Below are 26,814 nucleotides of genomic sequence, written 5' to 3' on the forward strand. Positions count from 1 at the left end.
GGGGGCTAGACTCAATGATCTTCCGAGGTCCCTTCCACCCCTAATGTCTACAAATTCTCACTATGATAAGCGGCCCCAGATTGTGCTCAGCCCCATCTCAGTGGGCTGGGGGTGACACTGATATGATGCCCTTTAGAGAAGGCCTGAGGTGAGCAGTGCTGCTGCCAGGCTCAGCCCCAAGGTAACCGAGTGGTTTGCCCAGGTGTTCTCTGCTGGGAGAGCGGGTAACAGGACAACTGGCCTTTACACAGGAATCAATGAAAGAACAAAGACGCCCCAGCATTACCCAACTGGACTTTGCATAATTTATATTAAAAAATAAAAGCAAATATACCCTGACCTCACATTGCTGTCAGAAAGGGTGGAAATTTCAGAAGATGGCTAAATGATAGCATCATAGAAAATGAGGGCTGGAAGGGATCTTGAAAGATTAAGTCCAAACCCTGCTCTGGGCAGGAATACTGCCAAGATCAAATGATCCCAGCAAGGTATCCATCTAGTCTCCTCCTGAAGACTTCCAAGGCTGGGGACTGCACCACCTCCCTGGGACATCTATTCCAGATTCTGGTCACCCTTACTGTAAAAAAGTTCTTCCTTACATCCAACCTGAAACCATCCTCTAACAGTTTATGGCCAATGTTCCTTGTCCTCCCCCTGGGGCACCTTAGTGAGCACGTTCTCTCCCAGCTCCCAATATTCATTCCTTAAATATTTATAGATGGCCACCAAGTCCATCCATCTGTTCCCCGCCCCCAAGTCTTCTCTTCTCCAGGCTGGACAGTCCCAGGTGCCCTGGTCCTTCCTTATAAGGTTTATCCTCCAGACCCTTAATCATTCTTGTGGCCCTTCTCTGGACCTTTTCAACATTCTCCACATCTCTTTTGAGGTGTGGTGCCCAGAACTGGACACAGTACTACAGCACTGAGTAAAGAGGAAGCATCACTTTCTTAGCCCTGCTCGCAATGCATCGACCAACGCATCCCAGTATGCCATTAGCTCTGTTGACTATGGCATCGCACTGGCGGCTTATATTCATCTTGTGATCAACCACAACCCCAAGGTCCCTTTCAGTCATTATGCTGGCCAGGACATCTTCTCCTAACCTACAATTGTTTTGCTGGTTACTTCTCCCCAGATGAAGCACTCTGCATTTATCCCTATTGAACTGCACCCGGTTCCATGCCACCCACCTTTTCAGCTTGTCCAGGTCTGCTTGGATCTGCATCCTATCCCCTATCTTTTCCCTATAACTTAATATTGGCCAGCATGCTCTCCATATGCTCATCTAAATCACTGATAAAGATGTTGAACCGCACAGGGCCAAGAACTGAACCCTCAGGGACACCTCTGGCCACTTCCCACCAAGATGATACAGAACCGTCCACTAACGCTCTCTGGGTTTGACCCCTTAGCCAGTTCCTAACCCACCTGACCATTGACTCCATCTGCCCACAATCCCTCAGTTTTTTTTGTTTTGGGTTTTTTTGGTGGGTTTTTTTTGTTTTGGAGTTGTTTTTTTTAATAAGAGCATCATGGGAGACTATATCAAAAGCCTTTTTAAAACCCAAGTATATGAGAAATAGGAGATTCCAAATGTGGCAGTAGGCAAAATTTTGATAACACTAATGCCTCATAACTAGGGCTCTCTGTAAATCATGCTGGAGCCCCCCCATGGCTGCCCTGCCTGCCTCAGCTCCCCGCCCTTTATAAAACAGGCCCCACTCACTGGGTGCTGCCAGGCAGGAGGTCAATCCCTGCTACATGGGGGGGCTCTGCCACAAACCCCCCCAACCCCCACCTGCTCTCCCAGCCCCACCCATGGCTGCCCTGCCCACCCCAGCTCCAGCCCTTAAAAAAACCCAAAAAAACCAAAAAACAAACACAGCGAAAGGGAGAAGCTGGGGCGGGCAGAGCAGCCATTGAGAGCAGGCAGGGGATGGGGCCTATGTGATTCAGAGGTTTGGCAGCAGCCATATCTCTGAAACAGATTCGCCCAAGTTGATTCAGGACAGTGATTCAAATCAACTAATCGAATCACTGTCCCCCCGAAATCGGCTGAATCCAAATCCGAAGCAAATACTAGCTGCTTCACACAGGCCTACTACCAAGTCAGAGTACTTAATTAGCCCACTTGCATGCTAAATAGGCCACACATTGCATCACACAGCTGTGACTATACTACTTCCAGATTAGGCAAGGGTATCCCTACCGAGTAAAGTAAATTTGTTATGTATACATAGCCTTAAGCTCTCCAGTTCTTTTCCCAGGTTCCCCAGTTAGCTGCCAATATGGAGAGCACTTGATTGTTTATTAACCACATTTCTCTCCTCACTAGCTCTAATTTACCCCAGCTACTTCTGCCCTGCATCCAGCATATTGCTGTTCCACTGTTTATCCGGAACATGGCTTGTAGCAGGTCATAAAATGAGAACTATGCCCTAACTATATATTTTAGGTGGAGGAATGCACTCTAGGGTTCAATATTTATTTACATATCATCAGATCAAGACAGAGCACTCCAACAAAATTAACTTCTGTAGGAGACTAACAAATAATGTAACTCTGACTTTAAAAAGCTGAGTTATCAAAAGCTCTCAAATGCTGGAATGCCTGCAGAAAGACGGGGATTAACTGGGAAAGGGAGGAGATGCTATAACACAAGTGATCTGATAGAACAATATTAATCCTGGAGTCCTTAGGTGCCCTCAAGCTTTTTCCCCATAGGCTGATGCTAAGCCATAAACCCCAAAGGAGGAGAAGATAGAAACTTGCCAGTCAAGCCAATTGCTAGACTAAGAAGAAATGAAAAGGTCACTGCAGCATCCCATTTCACACAGACTTGTTTTTCCACTCACTGTGGTTCTTTTAGTTTCTTCACAATCCCACCCCCTTTGGATTTCTGCCTGTCGTGACGGGTAGTTAGTTTATGAGGTTCCTGGGACAGGGACCATCAATACCAAGCTTGCCTGTGCCTCAGCAGCAGCATGCCCCCTTCCCTCCCTTCCTGCTAAAATGATCCTAAAACATGGCCCACCCATCCTCTCCTGCTCACTGGCTCCAATACACTGATGAAGACACATCCTTCTGCAGCTAGTCTTGAGGAACACAGGACAGCAGCCACTAGACACAATCCCCAAGCTGCCTCCTCGGTGTAGTTACCCGTTTGGGGAATGCTAATGGAAGGAGATAAGTGAAGCAAGCTCAGGGCTCCCCTGACCAGAGCCTGCAGCATAGGCACATCCTTTGATGTTGCTCTGAACAGTGGCCATCACAAATAGTTGTGCCTTTAGCTGGGGTTCCTTGCAACTACCACGAAACAAAGCCCATAATGTGCAGCCAGTCTCAGTTCCACCTCAAGTGTATTTTGGAGCTTCTCAGTTGCTCTGTTTCTGTTCTTCTGATTGACGTATTTGGAATTATGGGGCTATGTAAGGAACATTAAAGACAAACAAAAGGAAGTGGAAACAGCAGCCAACAACAGCACCTTCCTGGAACTGCAAATCTAGCTTGAAATTTCGGTTTTCAGAGGTTTGATATTAAGACATCTAAACTGCCAACGTGGCTTGCAGCTGGGCAATCTGTCAGTCACTTGAGAATCTCGCCCTGGGTGCTGAGCTATTCCACTTATTAGGTGCATAGCTAAAATTAGGCACCCGAGTGTGATCCTAGTCTACCCTGCTTGAGTCCCTGAAAACTGGTTAAGGCAAGAGGCATATGTTCTCCTCCTCCTCGCTCCTTTGCAACTCAAGGATAACCTGATGGTTTGTTACAAAAGTAGATGCATTCATGGATTTTCAAAATCATAGACATGTGGAGGTCAGGTTGATCCTCCAGTCAGCATAGAAGACAGTCCCCTGATAGGTTCAGGCATGCTAGCAACCAGTTACTCTTTAAGGTCTGCACCTACTTAAATTAGAGCAAAAATAATAATGACCACACTTTCATGTTCAATTTTTTCAGTGTATTCTTAAATTAGTCTCATAAGTTATTGTTATTATCTTCACTTCATGGGGGTCCATTAAATGCTTCCCCAGAGGTTCCTTGCAGAAAGGCTATGTAACAGGCTTGAGCTGATCTGTCCCCAACACCTGAGGAATATTCCCACCGAGGACATTTACACAACCTCTGCAGAAGCCTAGCATTTAGAAGGCAGTCATGAGCAGGCCAGAAAAAGAAAAGGGCAAATTGCTAGTGGACAGGGAGCAAAACCAGAAAAGGACCTGCACCCCCATGACTCCTATGGTCCCCTGCATTACCTGTATCAGGTTAGGACATTATGTTTTGTGGTTGTGTCAGGGTTGATTGCGCAGTTTTGCTAATAGGTTAGACCAGCGGTTCCCAAACTGACAGATTGTGCACCACCAGTTTAAAACGACACAACTTTAAGTACCACCAGCACATTTTTCAATTCAACTGTACAGTACCACCAGCACATTTTTGTTATATAAAGTAATTATAATAAAATCTGTTAATGCATACCACTGACAGGTTGTCTGTGTACCACTGGTGGTACCTGTACCACAAATTGGGAACCGCTAGGTTAGACAATGGATTCATCTAGGATGATTTGGATAGGAACGTTCCTGCCTTAGGCACAGGGTTCAGCTAGAGGACCTATGGAGGTTCCTTCCAGCTCTGCCATTCTATGATCTGGTTATACAACACCAAAGTAGCTTTTAGGAGCCATTACAACCAGGGAGCAAATTCAGGTGCCTCTAGTGTCCTCCATGATGGCTCTAAAACCAGGGAAGCACGAGCCACATTCCCTCTTTCCAAGCAATTTGCAGAGATTCACTGGGACTCAGACCAGGCCTGAGGTTAGCAAAATATGACATGACACTAGCACAAGGAGAACCTTAGCAGTAAATGAGTATGAAAAACATAGGAGTTGTCCTAGAGAAACAGGGCGATGTAAGCAGAGAAGGCCTGTCAGCAGAAAAGTGGTCAAATCACTCACTGTATCTAGAGCTCTGCTCAAAAGCCTTTTGTAGTCTTTGTTTAATTGCCCTCCTCAGGATCCACTATTAAGCCATTAAAATAGCATACAGGACTAAAGCAATATTGTGGCATGTCTGAGCCATACCTTCCCAATTCTTGTTTAATTTGATTTCCTTTCCTAAAAATCTGCACGGGGGCTCAGATTTCTATCCTACAGGAAGTGCTTCACCAGGTCAGCACATACAGCAAGAAATCAAGCCCAGTCTAATGAGAGGTTATACTTGTTTGCTATGCAGAAATGAATGTTGGCTGGTACTACTAAGAAAGCAATTAAAAGACGCTGGCCTCAATTCTCGGTTCATTATCTCCGTACCCCATCTGCACCTGCTAGGACCTGAAGAGAGGCTGGAGATGTTCTAGGTGTGCCATTTGATATTGGTAGTTCATTTATGTATTAATGAATAGAATCAGACAGGTCCTTCCTAACTCACTCATTCCCTAAAAAACATATATGTCTTGATTCCTATGACAGAAGAACAACCTATAGCTTTTTGCTCTTGACCCCATTCCTTTGGGCTAATGGACAGTAAATGGCATTAAATGTATTTAGTTCCAAACTATGATTTTAGCATTTCCATACCTATTGTGTGCACCAAGCTAATAATGAAGTCCCTGATCTGGATTGCAAGGGGCAGCCTTGGCTACAGACTTGCTGTATATCTTGAACCTATTACTATACAGACACTGGTGCCATGGAGTATAACCATCTCAAACTCAATCCAACCAAAAGAACAGCTGGGCAGTGCAGTTCCCTGGGCAGCAGTGGCACACGGGGATAGGAGCAATAGTGGTGACAGCTGGGCTACCAACATAGGGGCTGCTCTTTCTGTGCCCCCCTTAAGTAAGCACCTGGGACTGATGCCCCAGTCACCCCCTCTCCCCATGTAGTTATGTTACTGGTGTGCTAACAAAAAAACCCAGAAAGTCTTTCTAGGCTAGCAAATCTGTGCTCTCCACTGTTCATGGAAATGACTGTTTTCCAGATCAAGTCACTATGCAAGACAGGGGCAGGAGCTGCTCAGCATAAATTTGATTCCCCCATCTCCAACTCTTTTCCACCAAGTTGAATTCAGGGGAGTCCTGAAGAAGATCAATAAACATCAATTATTTTCTCCCTCAGATAGTGGCAGGTCCAAGCAGCAGGTGCCAATCAACAAAGAGAAATGTGGAAAACATGAAGAAATAGATTAGGCCAAACTGTTGCCAAACAAATCAGCTTTCAAATTCATTTTATACTACTAGTTTAGTGCTGCAATTATGGAGGATGAAGGGCCTTAAGATTATGGTAAGCATACCACTGAGCACGGTAGACTAAACCTCTGTTAACTGTGGGCACTTGTACGTGTGGTGTCATGATGTACATGTGACAAAAATGTCACTGTGTGGCTTAATGGCATCACACATGCTCCAGTTTTGGGGGATTTAGACGAGTTTAAACAACTGCAACTCATTGTTGCAATGATGCAGTCAGTTCATCCCCTGGCTGCAGGAAAGGCAGGCAGGCTCTGCAGAAAAAGGATGGGGCCCCTCGCTGCTGCTGCTGCCTTCAGCAGGCACCTGATCCCATCCCCAGCAGAGCCTGGGGTCAGTTGCTGGCAGGCAGAGAGGCCCCAGAGTTGCAGGGGCTCCCAGTCCTTCCCTCTATGGTGGTGGCACCCCCTGGGGTTACAAGTGTGCTGCTAGTGGGCCAGGTGCTAGCCCAGCTCAGAGGCATCACCCAGCCTGATCTAACTCTTCCCCAGGGGGCAGTGCCACTGGAGGGAGGCACCAGGGCTCCCTGCAGTTCAGGAGCCACTCAGCCTGCCAGCAGCTCACTCCCCAGCAGACTCCACACACACACAAAAAAAAAATCAGGCCCCTTGCCATAACATGACAGAAATATAAAACCCCTGAATTGAAATGGTGGGTTTCAATTAAAAATCCACTGTTTCAACTTAAGGGGCATAGAAAACTAAACCCGTCACATGTACAAGCGCCCGTATGTTTGGATTCTAAGGGCTCCAACAGTCGAGGCTTAGGAAATCATCTTGTTTACTCCAGAGAAAATGGCCTTTTGGATTAAACCAGGAAAAAAGATAAGACCACATTCAGGACAAGGTATTTTTGGGTACTGTAGGAAACAGGGCAGACAGGAAGAAGTAGATCTTGGAATTTAACTGAGGCTAGGAAACATGATACTAAAGGCATTGTTCCAGTGAGAAGGTAAATCATCCAATCACTATGGAAGAGAAGTTATAAAAAGAATAAAGTCTAGACAAAAATCTGAACGTAGGTTATTATGTAATGAGCACTAATAGCTGGGGTTACCGTAGGTCCAGGTTTTCCTGGATATATCCTCTTTGTGAACATGTCTCCATCTGGGCGGTTTTTAAAAATATGAACAAATATCCGGAATTTTGCTCTGCTCAGAATCAATGTTATTCCCGGCACTTCCTAGCTTGCCCTAGCAAGGAGCTGCTTGGCACTGGAGGCAGCAAGGGAAGGGCGATTGGAGGCAGGGAGCATCATGTGCATCTGTGCATGCACACATGGCTGGCATACAGCCAGGGAGGGTGGTGGGAGCGGCCCCATCAACTGGATGCAGGCAAGTCTATGGGGAGCGGGGGTTGGAGGGCCAGGGCTTGAGGACTGTCCAGGGGGCTGTGTGGTGAGCGTGAGGCAGAGGTATGTGGAAGGGATGGGTGTGTGTGGGGGGAGGGGGTGCCAGCTGGCACTGGGGGAAGCTGTCCTGGCACTGGGGCTGCAGCAGCACAGGAGAGGCAGGGGGGAGGTGCCTGCCTCTCCAGTGGGGAAGGGTGTAGGAGGGCCCTTTTGCGGCCGTGGGGAGCTGCATGACCAGGCTAGTGCCGTTGCTCGCAGAGGCATGGCAGCTGGGAGACACTGCAGGGCTGGGGGGAGCAAGGGGCTGCAGGTTGGGAGTGAGGGGCACCAGCAGGGCTAGGATGCCATGGCCTGGGAGTGAGGGATTGTGGATCTGGAGTGCAGGACACCAACAGGGACATGGGGTGCTGCAAGTTGGGAGTGATGGGCAGTGGCAGGGCCAGGGGTCTGCAGGTTGGGAGTGAGAGGCAACAGCATGGGCAGGGCACTAGCACATCACTCCCCTCCCCCCCCCCCCCCGAAAAGGGGTCCTTTTTTGGAACTGGAAATACGGTAACCCTATAGTAGCAAACCTCACCTCCTCTGGCTGCATTTTAAAAATAAAATGCAGTCCTGTCCTATGCTCAGAGCATCCTTACCAGGCTGAGCCCATCTGGGGACTAGACACCCCTCCACCAAGTGTCTGGAACCTAAGAGCTCTGGAGGGCCCAGCACGAGGCATATCCAGAACCAGGGGTATAGCTCTTCTTAGATGTGGGGCAGGATCTTGAAGCTGCTCCCTGTGTTGGAGGCAGGCTCTGAGACAGAGGCATTTGTCAGCCTCAGGCAAATGAAGCCTGGACCAGTCATCCCCTTCCATATACCCAGACACGTGCCCTCGCATCTATATCCAAGACCAGATCTGAAACCACATCCAGCAAGTTTTAGGTATTACAAGAGTTAAGCAGCCAATAAATAAGGGAGGATTGGGGAACACACCTTTGTACTAAGGTGCCTAAAGTCCATCTGGGTCCTGCATTAAATGTTCAAGTGCTCTTCTAGATCTGGCTCAGAGGAGAAGCACTATAGAAATGCTGCCGGGACTGCTAAAAGCTGAGAAAGCAAGATTGGCTGCTCTTGCTTGAGAACATTAGGTATTATGAAATGCAGCATTAACTTTGAGAATCTCTGATTTGTTTAACTGACTGTGGAGAAGTTAGTCTACTCTAATGAACCCAGATATGGGCTCACCTTCCCCACAGATCATGTCTTCTCAGAGACAGATGACAATGAAGTAGCGATCCCAGGTGCACTAGAAGCCATTGGAGAGGCTGTGGCAGCCAAGTCTGCAGCTACTCAAGCTTTGTTCTGCATTTCCCTCCAGTCAGCAACTCCTCAGTTGTTCACACTAGGGATACTTTGTGTACTCTGAGTAACGGACAGTGTCTCCACTGCCTGAAACCCCCAAGAAAGTGAACGTTATAGAAAAACTAGGCCCATGTTTGCTGCTGTCACGACACACCAAAGGAATCTAGTTGAAGCACAACACAAACGAGTACAGCTCCACTGAAAATGACTGAAGCGGCACTTGCATCAAGGAATTCAGCCGATTCTTCTTTAAGCAACAGGCAGGTATTGCCAGGAAGTGGAGCAGACTGTCCTGTCAAAGAATCCTGCAAATCCTGGACAGCCGATTGCCACCACTCTTGCCATAAAACCTGCACAGATAAGCAGCCTGATGACAGCTAGCCATGCAGCCAGGTCTCAGCTCGGCTGCTGACTGGTTAAGAAACATGCAGATCCTACAAGTGTTACCCTGTTTCATCTACTACTCACTGCACACTTGTTTCTACCCAACCATGGCTTGCCTTTTAGCCTCTAAACTCTTTGGAAAAGGGACTAGTCCTATACAAGGTTTTCCAGTACCTGGCAAAACCTGTTTTTCAGATGCTAAAATATACAAGCACTAAAGCAGGGGTGTTAAACTCATCCACCGGAGCATACTCATGTTGGTCTGTGGTCCATACTGGAATTGACACTCTGCAGGGCACCCACAGAACCAGGTCTTGCCTGTGCACCACATGCGCCAACCTCAGGGGCTGGATCTAGTCCTGCATGTGGCACAGGAGGTCCAAGGCACAGGCTGCATGTGGCACCCCAGTCTGTTCCCTGCACCACCTGCAGCGCACGTGGCTCCAGATCCAACCTACACACCACATGCTGTGCACAGGGCAGAGACTGATCCAACAACCCATGGGCACAATCAGATGGCTCCACAGGCCACATCCAGCTTGCAGGCCACATATTTGACAACCCTGCACTAAACAATGAGTGGTAAAATGTAGCTTGACAAAATACAGTAAGAGCACAGCTTTCAGTATCAGACGTGTGCTTTCAGAGCACCAACTTCTTTTTGAATGCAGGAGTATGTGTATAGGATGCTATCCCAGTGGTAATGCTCTGCCCATACTGGGTTCATTTCATTTCCATTTCCTTGTATAGCAACTTCAATACAACAAACAGCAGCATACCTATGGGCTGAGAAACTCCTTCTCATCAGCACAGAGGCAAAAAAGGATCTTGGAATCATTATTGATTTCAAAATGAACATGGGCTGCCAATGTGAAGATGCAGTTAGGAAGGCCAACTGCACCTTGTCATGCATCTACAGATGCATCATGAGCAGGTCCAGGGAGGTGATCCTCCTCCTCTATGCAACATGGGTCAGGCCGCAATTGGAGTACTGCATCCAGTTCTCGGGGCCGCACTTCAGGAGGGATGTGGACAGCAACAAGAGGGTCCAGAGGAGGGCCACCCACATGATCAGGGGGCAGCAGGGCAGGCCCTACGAGCAGAGGCTACGGGACCTGAACCTGTTCAGCATCCACAAGAGAAGGCTGAGGGGGATCTGGTGGCCATCTACAAACTGGCCAAGAGGGACCAGCAGGCATTGGGAGAGTCCCTGTTCCCCCAAGCCCTACCAGGAGTAACAAGAAACAATGGCCATAAGTTGATGGAGAGTAGATTCAGGCTAAATATTAGGAAGCACTACTTCACAGTCAGGGCAGCTAGAATCTGGAACCAACTTCCAAGGGAAGTGGTTCTCACTCCTATCTTGGGGGTCTTCGAAAGGAGGCTAAATAAAATCACCTAGCCGGAGTTGTTTGACCCCAGTACTCTTTCCTGCCCATGGCACGGGGTCGGACTTGATGATTTACTTAGGTCCCTTCCGACCCTACCAACTACGAAACTATGAATAGGGCAATGTTTTCAGCAAAGATTCATTCTACTTAGTCTAACGATAGCCAAGGCCATTTCTGCCAGGAAAATGAAACCTGAACAGTCCAGACAGCTCAAACCAATTGCTCAGAAACTGAACTAGCATGTAGGACCCTAATCCTGCAAAGGCTCACACCCATTCACACATGCTTTAAGCACCCACACAGTGTTATTTATTTCAGTCAGACAATGCTTCCACCTGCAGCAAGGCATGTTTCTAAGTTTGTTACAGACCAAGAAATCAATAAAATATGCAGCCTGCTATTCAGCTGTATTGATATGCTAAAGAACTGGAAACAAAATGGTAGCCCCATTGACATCAAAGGCTTCAGTTTTGCAGAGCCAGCTGTTCCTTGCAGCTGATTAATAACCTAATTTAAGTTGTAGCAAACCAAATTCATCATTGGGAGAATCTTGCACAAATCAGTGAAATTGTACAAAGGATGAACTGAGCCCATCATGTATATAGTACCCGTTTCTGCCATTAGGAATGTCACCAGAACTGTTTGCCTTTACTTCCCCCCACTAAATAACAAGCTGTTTGGATACCAGCTGTGCCCACCTCGCCTCTAGTATCCATCCACGCGCTGCCTTGGCACGGGCACCTGATGATAGGTGCAGGGAGGCTTCATGCAACCTATGACAGGGGCCCCGATCACCTTGGGGAGGACCCCAGAACTTGCCTGCCATGACTGAGTGTTTCTTCAGTGGTGGGGTCTCCCGTTAAAGGTCCCTCAAGGTTGGTCATTCTTCCTGATGAATGTTCACAGGGCTCCACCTCCCCTATGCCCCTTCCATATGCCAGCCTCTGGCAGGCTACCTGATCTCAATGTGGCCGGCCCTCCGGTCTTGATGATCCTCATCTGCCACACGATCTCTAGTATCAGGTCTCTCCTTTTCCTAGTGGACTATGGGTCTGCTGGATGTTCCTCTCTCCTGCAGGTGTCTCCTGATCAATGCTGGATGCCTGTCGACTCTTGCAAGCAGACCGTCGTCCAGCTGTTGCTTGGACCCCTCAACATAGGATTACTTAGAAAATACAACAAGATAACAAAACAAAGCAGAAGACAACCAAGGAGTACACAGGTCAGGGGGAAAATGAAAAGAAAGGACATAAAGAAAAAGGCAGGCACAAAAAGAAAAGATCAGGCTGGACTGCCTATTATACTTGCCCAGTCCTAGAGCATGCGCCTGTCTGTGTCCCACGAGGCTGCTCTGCTCTCTATCCCTGCTGAGAGCTTCTTATACTTCTTTCTCTAAGTTGGTCCTTCTCCCACAACCCAGTCTGTTAGTGCCCGGTGTGGAGAGTATCAATCATCTCCAGTTCTTCTCCCTGCTCTTCCTAGAGCACAGTCACTTCCTCACACCAGTGTTGCCTGTGACTAGTGTGGAGTTTTCCTGCAGCCGCTACTACCTGGGAATCTCTGCCCGATCGGGGCTTCCCTGCCCTTGCTGGTGCTGACTGCTGCCAACATGGAGAGCATCCGCAACCTCCGCTGCCTCTCCCGCTCTCAGCTGGCGCCGGCTTTTATCCTGGCCGGCCAGTGATAGTCTGCGACGTCACCTGCTGGCCCCAGCTGTATATAGGCACAGCTTACAAACCTCACGGGCTTCTCTTGTCGGTGTTCCTCGTCTGACATGCGGAGCCCTAAAGGGGGCAAGTAACCTTTACTTGCGGGGTTTTTCCTCTGGGGTTGCATAGCCCCCATGCTTATACCCCAGGGACACCATCTCAGGCAAGTATCAGAGTGCTTTAGTCATGAATATACTATCTCCACAGCACCAGGTGAAGTAGGGCTGTGCTATATTTAGATACAAAACCAAGGCACTAACAGGTTAAGGATGAAATCTAGTAAATGATTTACCTGCCCACATGTTAAAGCTTGCAGCTCTCAATTTGTAGACCCTCAGACATGAGTCCAAAACCCCACATTGGGTGCCTGGGCTCCTTGTGCAGTACATAGAGAGAGAGAGAGTTGGGTCATGTCCCAGCAAGCACGTTTCCAAACTCAGCTAGGTAGGTTGTACTTCAAACCCAAAACAAGGACTGCGACGAGGCTCCAAGATATGCCTCTCAAGGTTATCTGACACAGGCCATGTCTACACAAGACAGTGACTGTGCAGTAGCTCATTACTACTGTGCAGTAGTATTGCATGGCACAAAGCGTGATGCAATGCTGTTGTAATGAGCTACTGCGTAGTCAGCATCACATAAAAGCCATTTGGTGCCACTACTGCGCAGTAATTGTGGTTACTGTGCAGTCATTTAGTACATACAAGTTCATTTAGTATGTACAAGTACTAAATGACTAAGCAGTAATGATCGTGCAGTCAGCATCTCACGTATACATAGCCACAGTGATCAAGGACACTCCCAGAGCCTCACAGATGGGAGTGCATAGATTCATAGATGACCTCCCTTGGAAGCCCACTTCAGATTCTAGCAACCCTTACCATAAAGAAGTTCTTCCTGACGTCTAACATAAGTCTGCTGTCTGTCAGTTTGTGGTCATTGTTCCTAGTTACTTCAAGTGGTTCCCTGGTAAACAGAGCATCTCCTATTCCTTGCTGCCCCTGCCTGATGAATTTGTAGGCAGCCACAAAATCGCCTCTCAGCCCTCTCTTGTGGAGGCTGAAGATCCAAGTCCCTCAATCTCTCCTCGTAAGGCTTTGCCTGGAAGCCCCTAATCATACGAGTGGCCCTCCTCTGAGCCCTCTCAAGGTTGATAAAGTGCGGTTAGCCTTGTCGATCACTTTGTCACATTGACAACTCATGTTCACCTTGGAGTCAACTATGACTCCAAGATCCCATTCTGCTGCTGTGAAGGTCTTCCCCAGGCTGTAAGTGTGCTGGTGATTCCTTCTCCCTAGGTGCAGCACTTTGCATTTATCTTTGTTGATCTGCATCCTATCCTGTTATGCTTACTTTTCCAACCTGTCCAGATTGCATAGGCAGGGTATGCTCAGAACATAGTTTCTGGGGCACACTGCCACTGCAGTGTAGCCTCCCCTTCAGTGCCTCAAAATGAAGTCCACATATTGTAACAGGAGCTGCCTAGGGCTAGCCAATATGAGATGCTCCAGAAAAGACAGTATCTTAAAGCCCACCTCTCTACAGAGCTGAGATACTGCCTGAATCACAGCTGCGAGGATGAGACTCTATCCACCCAGGAATCAGTGCCCCGCATACTCTCCTGAGAGAAGATCCTTACATCCATCCTTGTAGAGAATGGAGTTAGCCTAAGGCTCTCCCTTCTGAAGTGGTGACAGCACTGCCCTTCCCCTCAACCATTTCTGAACAGTCTAGTGGTTAGACCACTCACTCACAAAATGGGAAAACTGGATTTAATTTCTTCCTAAGCCTGAGGGGTCCAAACCCACATCTCCTCTCACTTCCCTCTCCTCTCGAGGCTGAGCAACTATACAGCAAAGAAAGCAGGATTAGTGGAACCAGAGAGGGAGCATTATAACACCCAGTTGAAAAGGGGAGACCTGGTTTCCAGGACTGTTCAGGTATTTTACAATTAAATAGTCATTGGCACAGCAACTGGAACACACATCTTACTTTTCCCAATTGAGTTGTTGACCTGGAACTGTTCATATTGGGGCATTTCTGGGCACACAAAGAACTTTAAAGCCAAACACAGAGAAGCCCAGTGACATTCAGTACCTCTAAGTCAGGCAGCAACTAAATGGAGATTCATATTGTAGTGCTGTACATCAGAGCCCCAAATGCACCTGAACCCTGCTTTAGGTACCTCAATCCCTTATTGGATCTAGGTGAGCAACTTGCCAATGTCATACAAGTAGTCTGTAGCAGATGTGAGAACTACAGTCAGGCTCAAGTAGGCCTGATACCTGCACCTTAACCCCTGAACCATCCTGCCCTTTCAATCAGGCTGAAAGCCTCCTTTTGCTACTCCTGCACATTTCGCCCTCAATAACTCTTCTGTAGACAATGAAGGGAAGCTGGTGGTGCCATCTCAAGGACGAACTTTAACTGGAGTGCCCAGTCACGTCAAGTGGTCTCCTGACATTCCTCCATGCACGGTGCAAACAGTTCATCCTGGTAAGCAGGTCACCTGCCAAAGGATTAATTATATTCATCCAATTTAAAATCTCCCCTATGACATACATGGTAGGGTTAGACAGTAGGTGAGGAAAACAATTTCATATCCAGTGTAACAGTTGTCGGCTGATAAGGAGCGGTTGCCTCAATTCCTAAATGGCTGCACTTCCACTGAAGTTCCTGTTCTGTTATTTGTACTGTGCATGAAAGTCTCATAATATCTGGCCCCCTCCATAGTCTCAGAATGACTTGCATTTCCACTCTGACATTACATGATGCTGTTATTGAACCCTCTGCGATGGACATTGACAAACTTTTCAGTTCCTTTCTTTATCCCTTCTGCTCATTTCATTTTATTTCAGTCCCTTCCGTTTTGCTCGAGTGTCTCTAACCTTTACCAAAGTTAATAAATAAGCCTCACAAGGTTTGCAAGTGAGTTTTTTTTTCCTGACTATTTTTGCCACTTCCTCTTGTATCAGACACGAGGACAGCCTGAATAGAATGCACATAAGCAACACTTCAGACCAGATTGCTAAAGGTCTTTAAAAAAATATTACTCGCACCAATTTCCTTGGGTGAAGTATTTAAAAATTTCTGAGGATCTGGGAGTTAGGAGTTTAAACCTCACGGTTCTTCAAAGAGACAGGCTTGAGGGGAGTGTCTAAAGACTCGGATAAGTACCAAACAAGTGGTATTGAAATTGCAGCAAAGTATATTTAGATTAGGACCCAGAAAAAGACTCTTATGGTTAGAACAGTAGGCAAAAGACAGCCCAGGGAAGTTGTGGCATGTTCTTCTTTGGAGGTTTTCAAAGAGGAGGTTGGAGAAGCATTGGATAGGGATGATTTAGGAGTAGCATTTCTCCATTCATGCAAGTTAAACCAGAGGACCCTGGAAATCTCTTCCAACCCCTTTCCAGAAGGGATCAGGCATCCATCTCCTGTTCAAAGAAGACATAGGTGCTATTACCTGTTGATTTCAAGTTTTAGTAACTGCGTATTTAATGCCTACGTCCTGAAAAATCTGGGCCAAGGTCCCCAAGTCACTTTTGAAAATGGAACTTGATTACTTTTGAAAACGTTTTACCCCGAGACATTGCCTAATAGATTACTACCTAAAAACATCGCATTATTGCTACCACAAGAGAAGCTCCATTGGAAGCAAAACTGGGGAGACTGCTTGTCCTTCCAGTGACTGGCATATCATCTAGGTCTGCTGGCCCCCTTCACTAAGGGGTCTAGCATTTCTCCAATGTATGGATCTGTACCACTGAAAGCAACAGCAGAGGCTAGAAGATGATTGGGTGGGTGAAGAAGCTAAGAAATGGGAGGCTAATTAACAGTCTTATGCAGACATGCTCAAAGGAACTGGCCTCTTGGGTAATATCTCTGGAGCAACAAGGGAATCTTGAAGCGATTTGGGAAAAACAACAGAATTATGGTCAATAAGACCAGAATACTCATGGAAAGAAATGTACCTGAGCTTCCACCAACAAAAAGGTCAAAGTACTGAACATCTTTAAAGCCACTGATTTCAATGGGAGCTGGATACATAGAACCTTATAGAAGGTCTCTATACCTGGCAAGATTAGGCTCCTAATTTAGCTAATAAACACATCCAGCCACTAGTGTGAGTTCTTGTTGGCCGATCTGAATTTGTGGGAATGATACTATGTACTATCTTAATCCCTAAAGTCAGCCAGAGGCATCCTCCTGCTATTACCACCTTTGTACCAATTTCACTAGACAAGAGCATGGGGGAGGTTGTTCTTGATAGTAACTCCTCTACTGTGGAACTCTACCCTCCACCCCCTTTCAGGGCCACAAGAATTGGACAAGAGTTGCTGCAAGATCTTCCTACTTAGGCAGGCAGTTAGCAAGCCAGGGGAAGTTGGGGCCTTGCTTGAGAAATTTGGGTATATACCACCTCATTTTAATATTGCATCTATTTTATTGTAAGCTTTTGTGAACCTTTTTTGCAGAGGGTGTTATATAAGCCTCAAAAAGTTCAAGAGAGCTGCCAATTCCAAACAAATCCTTTCAGGCTGGTCTCAAGTATGACTGACTATCGCCAAATACAACAAAAATGGGCTTCTTGGGCACTACATGCATCTTCAGTTGACAAGTGGTGGGGACAGGGTGGGGAAGAAAGGGGGAGGGGTTACGCTCTATGTCAGTGAGCAATATACATCAACCCTCATCAAGACAGAATCCGAGGTTGAGGAAGTAGAAGGATTGTGGGTTAGGCTACATGGGGGGCAAGGAGAAAGGGATTTGGTGGTAGGGGTCTGCTACAGACCCCCACATCAAGGGGAAGAAAGAGATGCGGGGATCCTGAGGCAACTGTCGGAGACCATAAAAGCTAAAGAGGCGGTAGTCATGGGGGACCTAAACTACCTGGACATCTGCTGGGAGTCGCAGACAGCAAAGTCCCACTGCTCACGCAGGTTTCTAACCTGTGTACAGGACCTCCACCTGACACAGGAGGTACACGGTCCCACTAGGGGGAATGCCATACTGGATCTGGTATTGGCAACGGGGGATGACATGGTAGGGGACCTCCAGATCGGTAGCCATCTGGGGGACAGTGATCACCAAATAATAGAATTCATCATAAGATGTTGAGTGGGTAAGGTAACTAGTAGGGTGAAAGTGCTAGACTTTAGGAAAGCTGATCTCAATGAACTCAGGCGATTAGTCAAGGACGCACTGCAGAGTAGGAGTTTTGAAGGGATGGGAGCCCAAGAAGGGTGGCTGTGCCTAAAGGAAACGATCCTTTGGGCACAAAGCAAGACGATCCCCGAGCGAGGCAAAAGAGGGAAAGGGGCCAGGAGGCTTCCCTGGCTGACCAGAGAAATCCAGGGCAGCCTAAGGGCCAAAAGGGGAGCACATAAAAAGTGGAAACAGGGTGAGATCACCAAAGACGAATATACCTCCTCTGCTCGTGCTTGTAGGGAGGCAGTTAGACGGGCCAAAGCTACCATGGAGCTGAGGATGGCAACCCAAGTAAAAGACAACAAGAAATTGTTTTTTAGATATGTAGGGAGTAAAAGGAAGGCCCAGGGAGGAATAGGACCCCTGCTAAATGGGCAGAAACAATTGGTGACAGACAGGGGGGACAAGGCTGAACTCCTCAACGAGTTCTTTGCCTCAGTGCTCCTAAGTGAGGGGCACGACAAGTCTCTCACTGGGGTTGTAGAGAGGCAGCAGCAAGGCGCCAGACTACCATGCGTAGACCCTGAGATGGTACAGAGTCACTTGGAAGAACTGGATGCCTTTAAGTCGGCAGGCGCGGATGAGCTCCATCCGAGGGTGCTGAAGGCACTGGCCGACGTCATTGCAGAGCCACTGGCGGGAATATTCGAACGCTCGTGGCGCACGGGCCAAGTCCCGGAGGACTGGAAAAGGGCCAACGTGGTCCCCATTTTCAAAAAGGGGAGGAAGGAGGATCCAGGCAACTATAGACCAGTCAGTCTCACCTCCATCCTTGGCAAAGTCTTTGAAAAAATTATCAAGGCTCACATTTGTGAGAGTCCGGCAGGACAAATTACGCTGAGGGGAAACCAGCACGGGTTTGTGGCGGGCAGATCGTGCCTGACCAATCTAGTCTCTTTCTATGACCAGGTTACGAAACGCCTGGACACAGGAGGAGGGGTGGATGTCGTATACTTAGACTTCAGGAAGGCCTTCGATACGGTATCCCACCCCATACTGGTGAACAAGTTAAGAGGCTGTGATGTGGATGACTACACAGTCCGGTGGGTGGCGAATTGGCTAGAGGGTCGCACCCAGAGAGTCGTAGTGGATGGATCGGTCTCAACCTGGAAGGGTGTGGGCAGTGGGGTCCCGCAGGGCTCGGTCCTTGGACCGATACTCTTCAATGTCTTCATCAGCAACTTGGACGAGGGGGTGAAATGTACTCTGTCCAAGTTTGCAGATGACACAAGGCTATGGGGAGAAGTGGACACGCGGAGGGCAGGGAACAGCTGCAGACAGATCTGGACAGGTTGGACAAGTGGGCAGAAAACAACAGGATGCAGTTCAACAAGGAGAAACGCAAAGAGCTGCACCTAGGGAGGAAAAATGTCCAGCACATCTACAGCCTAGGGAATGACCTGCTGGGTGGCACAGAGGTGGAAAGGGATCTTGGAGTCCTAGTGGACTCCAAGATGAACATGAGTTGGCAGTGTGACGAAGCCATCAGAAAAGCTAATGGCACTTTATCGTGCATCAGCAGATGCATGACGAATAGGTCCAAGGACATGATACTTCCCCTCTGTCGGGCGCTGGTCAGACCGCAGTTGGAGTACTGTGTGCAATTCTGGGCGCCACACTTCAAGAAGGATGCGGATAACCTGGAGAGGGTCCAGAGAAGGGCCACTAGTATGGTTAAGGGCCTGCAGACCACGCCCTAAGAGGAGAGACTAGAGAAACTGGACCTTTTCAGCCTCCGCAAGAGAAGGTTGAGAGGCGACCTTGTGGCTGCCTTTAAGTTTATCACGGGGGCACAGAAGGGAATTGGTGAAGATTTATTCACCAAGGCACCCCCGGGGGTTACAAGAAATAATGGCCACAAGCTAGCAGAGAGCAGATTTAGATTGGACATTAGGAAGAACTTCTTCACAGCTAGAGTGGCCAAGGTCTGGAACAGGCTCCCAAGGGAGGTGGTGCTCTCCCCTACCCTGGGGCTCTTCAAGAGGAGGTTAGATGAGTATCTAGCTGGGGTCATCTAGACCCAGCACTCTTTCCTGCTTATGCAGGGGGTCGGACTCAATGATCTATTGAGGTCCCTTCCGACCCTAACATCTATGAATCTATAAGTGCAGGGGATAGTGACTGAAGACCCATTCATTCTCAGAAAACATTTCTGCTCAAAAAGCCAAACTGTAATGAACTTTATAGCAGCCTTCTTCAGGGAACGCCTGAATTTCTGTTGTAGTAAAGGAACTGGATATAGATTGCAGTCTAAAATGTCTTTCCAGTGATTCACTTTAGTTTGTTAACAAATTATATCCAGATGAGGCCACATGAATCAAACTTAGGGGCAGTAATAATTCAGCATCTTAAGAATTTCCGAGTCTGGCAGAGGGGAAAGTTTGCAAGACAGGCAGACAGGGAAAAAGCAACGTTGCATAAAGAAGACTGTTGATCTGAGTTGCAAGCTCCATGCCTTGTTTTACAGCTGCTCTCTGGGCTGAATTCTCCTGACTGCTTTGGCTCAGTTTTTAGTTAGGAGATTTCAGGAGGCTTTGAAGTTTAGAGCAAGAGTCAGCGAGCAACAGAATTCATATTACCAAAAATCCCCCCACCCGCCTGCAGTTAAACTACTAGCTTTTGTACACACCAGGCTATGAACCAGTGGACTCTAAATCTTACTAAGTGTGAGCCCCACATCTTAAAACAGAAAGATTGTCACATGAGTTCTATCTGCAGGCATATTCAGGACTGTGCAATGTCCCGATGAACAGCTGTTTATATAGAAAAGTAAGTGTGTTGCAGATTTTTCCAGCATGGATGCTGTTAATATCACTGATGCATTAGCCTCTTGAAAAGTAAAAGTACAGAAAGCCGCTAACTTTTCCCTTTCATCCCCCTCCCTCCCTGGCATAACCTTCTCTGCCTACTGTTCCTTTTCCCACTCCTGTTTGAGCCTCCCTTAGTCTTGGCTCCCTTCCCTTTCATTCCTGAACATGCCGATCACCCCCGTCCTCTTCTCTTCCCTAGATGCAATGACTTCCTGGAAATTCCTCTCTGATGACTACTCCCATTATACAGGAATAGTCCCAAGGCACGGTTACCTCGGCTCCTGTTCCTAGTTTCTAGGCATCTTTGCTGAAGGAGTTGGACACATTTCAAAAGAACTGGAACCTAGGATCAGGGCCAGCACCATAGGACCAAAGGCCTGGAACCCACCAGTTTGGGAAACTCCAACACAAGAAATCATTCACAGCAAAACATCATATTTGCATTACTCCTTTACTGATTACTTATACACAACAAAGCAAGCCAGCCTCGGGAAACCCAGTACGGACTTGGAAAACCCAGCTCAAGTCACCAATAGAGTGAGGTATTTGTACAGAGGAGTAAAGGCACCCTAGTCAACAAGGAGAACCTGGCACTTCTCCATTTGCTGGGGCTCCTAAGGAAGGCACCTTCACAGGGACATTTCTATCTATGGTATAAAGAAGAACAGGGAAACTTCAGTCATCCAAGTGCCGAGATTTGATGAAATGGCCAGTCCAATAAGAAAAGGGAAGTGGCCCACAGGAAAGAGAAATAAAAAACAAAACAAAACAAAATCATTGTCTCTTGACACCATATGTCTCACCAAAGAGACAGTAGTTCCTCAGGCTCAAGATTCACATCATTCAGCTGCAGAGTTTGAGTGGCTTCTTCAAGAACAGGCCAACAAGAGCAGAAAACCACTACTTGGAAAGGAACTAGTCAGATGGGGAGTGGGGTTGGGAATGCTTTGCCTACATGCGGACCCTGCTTTTTAGTTCACAGTGAGACGCTCACTCACTGGGCTCCCCAAGAGTGTGTTTTGAAGGATAGTTCCTTTGTGTCAAAGGAAGGGAAGAGAAAACTGAAGCCCTCTCTGGAACTCTATGGGCATGTCTACCCACTGGGGCAATGGGTCCCAGTGAAAACAGGGCCAACTCCCCTGCCTACTCATGAGGCCCAAACTCAGAAGTTGCCCAAGTGAGTTATACCCAAGAGCAACTGCTAGGGGCAAGCAGTGAACTTGCAGGCAAGTGGGGCCTGGCGTGCCCAACCCTACCTTTACTTGGATGAACAGACACAGTGGTGCTGACGAGCCCTATAGCCAATAGGCATGACTTCTCTGCTTCATGTTCCCCACCTATAAAAATGAGGACATCCATCACACAGGGTAAAGGTAACAACATCCATCATCCTTATCAGAGAGGATGTAAAGGATCCTGGCAACTAAACTACTTACTTCCCAGAGGCAGAGCCACAGCTGACGATCTTTCACCAGGAAAATTAAAGGGCTCTCTCATGCTCTGCCACAGCTCAATCCCATCCATTCATTATCAAGCACACTGGAAACTAAAAAAAAAAAAGATACCCCTATTGTCACCTTCCCTAAAATTTCCCCCCACATGTTCTTTTTAAGACCGGAAAAAGAAAAAGCCCAGATGTTATTATGGGGAAGAAACATATTTATGAAGAAAACTAACTGCAGCAATTTTGGTCAGTGAAGAGTCCTGCACGTTCACACACCCCAGAGAACTTCTGTCCACATGGACAGCTGGCACGCTAGCTCACATTTCTATGGCCAAAAACATCTGAGCCATAAGTGCATATTTTGTTTTATATTGCCTGAAATAAACAAGTCCTAGGAAAGTTCAAGCCCCTTGAAGAATCTTTGTGGGAAATGCTACTTTGACTGAGAATGACAGGTCACTGCCGGGTCTGCATTTTAAGGAAGTGATGCAAGAATTCAAGTCTCTGGTGCCAACAGCCAAACAGGGAGTACTCCATTTACTGCTGAAGCCATCCAGCTTCTCATCTTGCTGGTCCCTGCTGCTCTCCTTAATAATACACGTATCTGAAAGACCTGTCACAACCTGGTCCAGTCCCGCTCTCTGATTGGATACCAGCCTGTCAAGAAGGAATACAACAGCTGAACCCCACAGGCTGCTAAACTCTGTTGGACTAAGATTGCCCTTTGCACTGGTCATTCATTGTATGCCTATAGCACCTCTGTGACAAACCCAAGACTACAGCCAAGAAACAAGTGGCATATGCAGAGCAGGAGTGAGTGCCTGGGATTTGTCTCTTTGCCATTTGAGCTGTACCTACGAGGCTAGCGGCCTCAGCATTACCAAACTCTCAGAAGCAGACCATCCCTGACACCCCTCAAGACAGTAGGCACCATACAGCCAAGGCACGTAGACCCTAGAACAGCAATTCCCAAAGGGTATGGCACAAAAAAATTATCCTTTTTTAGCATCAGAGTCAACCCACAAAGCCATGCCATGGGGGGCTCCCCATGGGTCTGGAAATTTGGGAGTGGTAACAACTAACACTATAAGTCCTCCCCTCCACTAAAATTTCCAAGCTCTGTACACCCTCCCCATGTGGCACGATTGGGCCCACAGACTGACTCAACATCACTCATTTAGGCCATAGGGCCCAAAGGTTGTATACAACTTGTATAGTGGCACTCACACCGATACCCATGCCTGTTTTGTGTGTCAGAATGAAGCATGCCAACAATTTTCATTCAGAAAAAAAAAGTGTATCCCAGGTATCAAAAGTTTGGGAAACACTGCCTTAAAACAAGCATCTTGGTCCTTGTGAGCCCCTTTCCTGGTTCATTAAACCCATTCCTTCCCGTGTCCACCTGGCCAGGTGAGCTGAGGTGCCTCTTGTTATACCCTTCAGGGACCACAGGACAGTTAAAGCAAGGAGCTTGTGGCTTAGTGAAGGAAATGTATTAAAAAATTCCTCTACTTTTAAAAAACACACAAGGTTTACAGATAGATGGGGGAGGGTTAGGGAAGGGAGGAGAAACCAAATACTTATAGGTAATTCCTTCCCTCCATGCCCTGCTCCTCCTAAGGGGCTTTTACATCAGAGGTCTGCTCAGTTCAGGTTAGGTAGAGCCTCCTTCTGTCCCTCTGCAAGCAAGTGCCTCTGGCTTTTAGCAAAGACTGGCCCTTTCCACACAGAAACCCTGCAACTTATAAGCACCATTTTGGTCACAAGTCCCAGTGTGAGGACATGCAGCTCGGCCATGCTGAATTCACATGCCAAATAACCTTGTTGCAGAGCAGGGGGGGGGTAAAGCAGGCAACATCACTAACAAGTCAACAGCTGTTTGGGTGAAGCTTCCTGCGTTTGTTCCCCATCAGGCGAGAAACAACCCTTCCTCCTGTGATCTTGCAACAAGCTGCGCACAAACCAGCTCAGACTGGTTTTCAACCCAGGACACCTCGTAGGTAGACCGAGGAGATGTTCTACTCTGCAGTGGAGGCCTGACATCCGAAACAACACTCTGAACAATGTGAAATTGCTAACCTGATCCAGCCGGTACTTACTGCTATACATGGATTTACAAGCGCTTCAGAGGTAAATCCTGGAGACTGAATAATACCAGGTTTTGTCTGGACAATGCGTTTGCATGAGTTCAACCAACTTTTCCTTTTTAGCTGCATCGATAAGGCTTGCCTTCTGTTAAGGGGTAATGGCTTTGGAATGACTTACTAAAACCAGCTGCCATTGCAGCTTCCAGTCATCTGGTTCATTAGGGCACTGACTAAAGTATTCACTTCACAGCCAGACTGACTTCCAGAATGCAATCACTGTCTTCTGTTTAATAGCCTGGTCTACAAGAGGAAACATCTCAGCTTACCCTCAAACTGGACTCATTCCTCCCACTACAGCCTGCCCCTTGGACAGCAAATACATAACTCCTTCAGGCTATCTGTGAGCCTCTGGACTTCGTGCCAACAGAAATTTCAGTTTTTTAAACAGCTTTTCAGCAAGACGTACACAAGAAATCCTACAGGCAAACCTGCTTTACCATTACTGCTTTGCCCAAACATGCTGCTATTTGTACCTACTACCATGAGAAACAAGAGGAGTAGAGTACGGCCAGACCCAAGCATGGGCAAGCTAGGCAGCTGCTCAGGGCCTGGACAGAAAGGTGGCCCAAAAATGGTAATTTTAAAATTATTACTATCATTAGCTCTGGCAAAGGGGGACCTGATACTAAAAGTTCACCCGGGGCTGCCAGGAGTCTAGGTACGGTGCTGGAGCACAGCAAGGAAAACATGCAGAGGATGGCGTCAAACCATTGCTATTGGGTCCACAAGACTAACAGTATACATTTAAAATTATTGCAAGTACAGCCTTTGCTACAGGGCCTTTTCCCAAGGCAATGAGAGCACCTATCAATGACTCTTAACAGACAAATGTTTAAAGAGTGCAAACGTTACATTTACTCCACAACATCCTACTCCTTTCCAGGGTAACGGTGTACATCACAAGCAGCAACCCCAGTGTGGGCAGCTTTGGAGCCAAAAAGGGAGAAATACCAGAGACTTCAGGAATCCCTAGGAACTTTGCTTTTACTAACAGTTTTATGTGGAAAGTGCATGGGTACCATGATAAGTAGCGGTATTAAACCCTAACACAGTTGGGTAATGACTGTGAAGAAATCCCCTCTGTCTGTCCCTGTTTTGCTGCGTGTCTTGTTTGGGCTGTATGCTTTGCTCCCTCCCATCCCCCACTTACTGTGTCCAGATCCTTGGTCTTAAGGTTCCCACCAAGAAACCCGTGGGACCAGTTTTGTGACCCTGGTCACTCCGCCAAGGGTTGCTGATGACTTTTAATAGGATTGGGCTACATTAGCAGTTTTCAGAAGATGCTTGTTTCTAGTTGGAACCAGGAGATGAGGTCAGAAAAAATATTTAGGGGTCAGGTCACCTGGTCTATGGGGGCTTCCTCTAGCAGGCATTTTCAGAAACACACACCAAAGCACGGGCCTCCAGAATTCTCTGGATATATATGCAAGTAGCTTATCTGAAATTTGGCCAGTAAATTAGGGTTATGTATTTTTAACTATGTGTTAAAAGGGCCAACAATGCTCAAAGAGTTTTCTTTAATACCCCTCCATCTTGTACCCCTCTCCCATTTCCCCCTTCTCTGATCAACAAAAGCTATCCGTTACATCACACCTAGCTGTAAATGTTTCAGGGGCGGCGATGACGGGCTGTTTTGCTCCTAGAGAGCTCAGCTGATCATTATCTGATTCTGTCCTACCCCCCAAAAAATCCTGAGAGGCTCCAGGCTATAAGGAGCGCCCAGAAATACTATCAATGGGCGAAGCACCCGCAAGGTCTGCAGGGTCTGTGTACCCCGGGCTGCCAGACATAGGAACCCCAGGGGAGATGCCCAAAGCAGGGTTTTGGTGGGGCACAGTGAGGTGGGTGGCTCAGTGTAGTAGCGCCCCCTACTGTCCCACCACAATGACATCATCATAGGCTCTGTGGGAGGAAGGAAGCCTTTAATGAAATATAGATACAGGTTTCCCTTGATTTGTGCGGGTTCTTTATATGCAAATTCACTCTTATGCAATTAGCATAGATGCCGCCCCCACCCAAGCAGTTGAGTGGGGGAAGGGAAAGGGATGCGGCCCCACTCACCTCAGCCCCAGGAGCAGTCAACACCAGCTGCCTGCACCAGGGCACGGCGCAGCCCAGGAGCAGAGGTGAATGGAGACAGGCAGAGCACTATGCAGCCCAGCAGCTGCAGGCAGCTGGCACCGGCTGCTCCCAGGGCCGCTGCAGCCGGGGCGAGTGCCACTCTGTTTCCTCCACTTTGCTGCCTTGTGCAGCCCCAAGAGTGGCACCCCTCCCCCCGCCCCTTCCCTAGTCCCAGCCTCGCTCCCTCCCTCACCGCCAGGAGAACCTATCCCTATTTGTTACATTGTAAAGTGGGTTTGCTTTATGCAAGTTTGATTTGTGTGTTGTTCTCTGGGAATGCATGTACAGCATAAATCGAGGGAAACCTGCAACTGGAAGAGGATTATGGAAATAGATTGGGAAAATAAAAAGTATACACAATTTATTCTGTTTCAAATATTTTTCAAATTGAAACTCTCTCCTCAAAACCACATAGCAGGCATAGGTGCTGACTCTGTGGGTGCTCCAGGGCTTAAGCACCCATTGAAAGAAAATTAGCCTGTGCTCAGTACTCAGAGCCACACTTCAAGATGTAAAAAAAAAAAAAAAACCAAAAAACAAAACCACACACCTAACCCGCTTTACCAGAAGCTGCAATGTGTTTCTTCAACCTGGCTCTGTACCATCTGTAACGATTGGGCACTTCAGCAGGGCTATTAGTTAAAAGCACCAA

At 47.5% G+C, this 26,814-nt stretch overlaps 1 long non-coding RNA gene across 1 annotated transcript in view; it reads right to left on the reverse strand.

Annotated features, from left to right (window-relative positions):
* Window positions 1-11,017: 11,017 nt before the first annotated feature.
* Window positions 11,018-26,814, reverse strand: part of LOC132248437 (uncharacterized) — a 31,473-nt gene continuing 15,676 nt past the window's right edge. Inside the window, exon 3 of the long non-coding RNA XR_009459632.1 lies at window positions 11,018-12,505. This is a non-coding gene — a long non-coding RNA (uncharacterized LOC132248437). The remainder of the gene's footprint in view (window positions 12,506-26,814) is intronic.

This window comes from Alligator mississippiensis, chromosome 2 (genome assembly GCF_030867095.1).
Source record: "Alligator mississippiensis isolate rAllMis1 chromosome 2, rAllMis1, whole genome shotgun sequence".
Lineage (NCBI taxonomy): Eukaryota > Metazoa > Chordata > Crocodylia > Alligatoridae > Alligator > Alligator mississippiensis.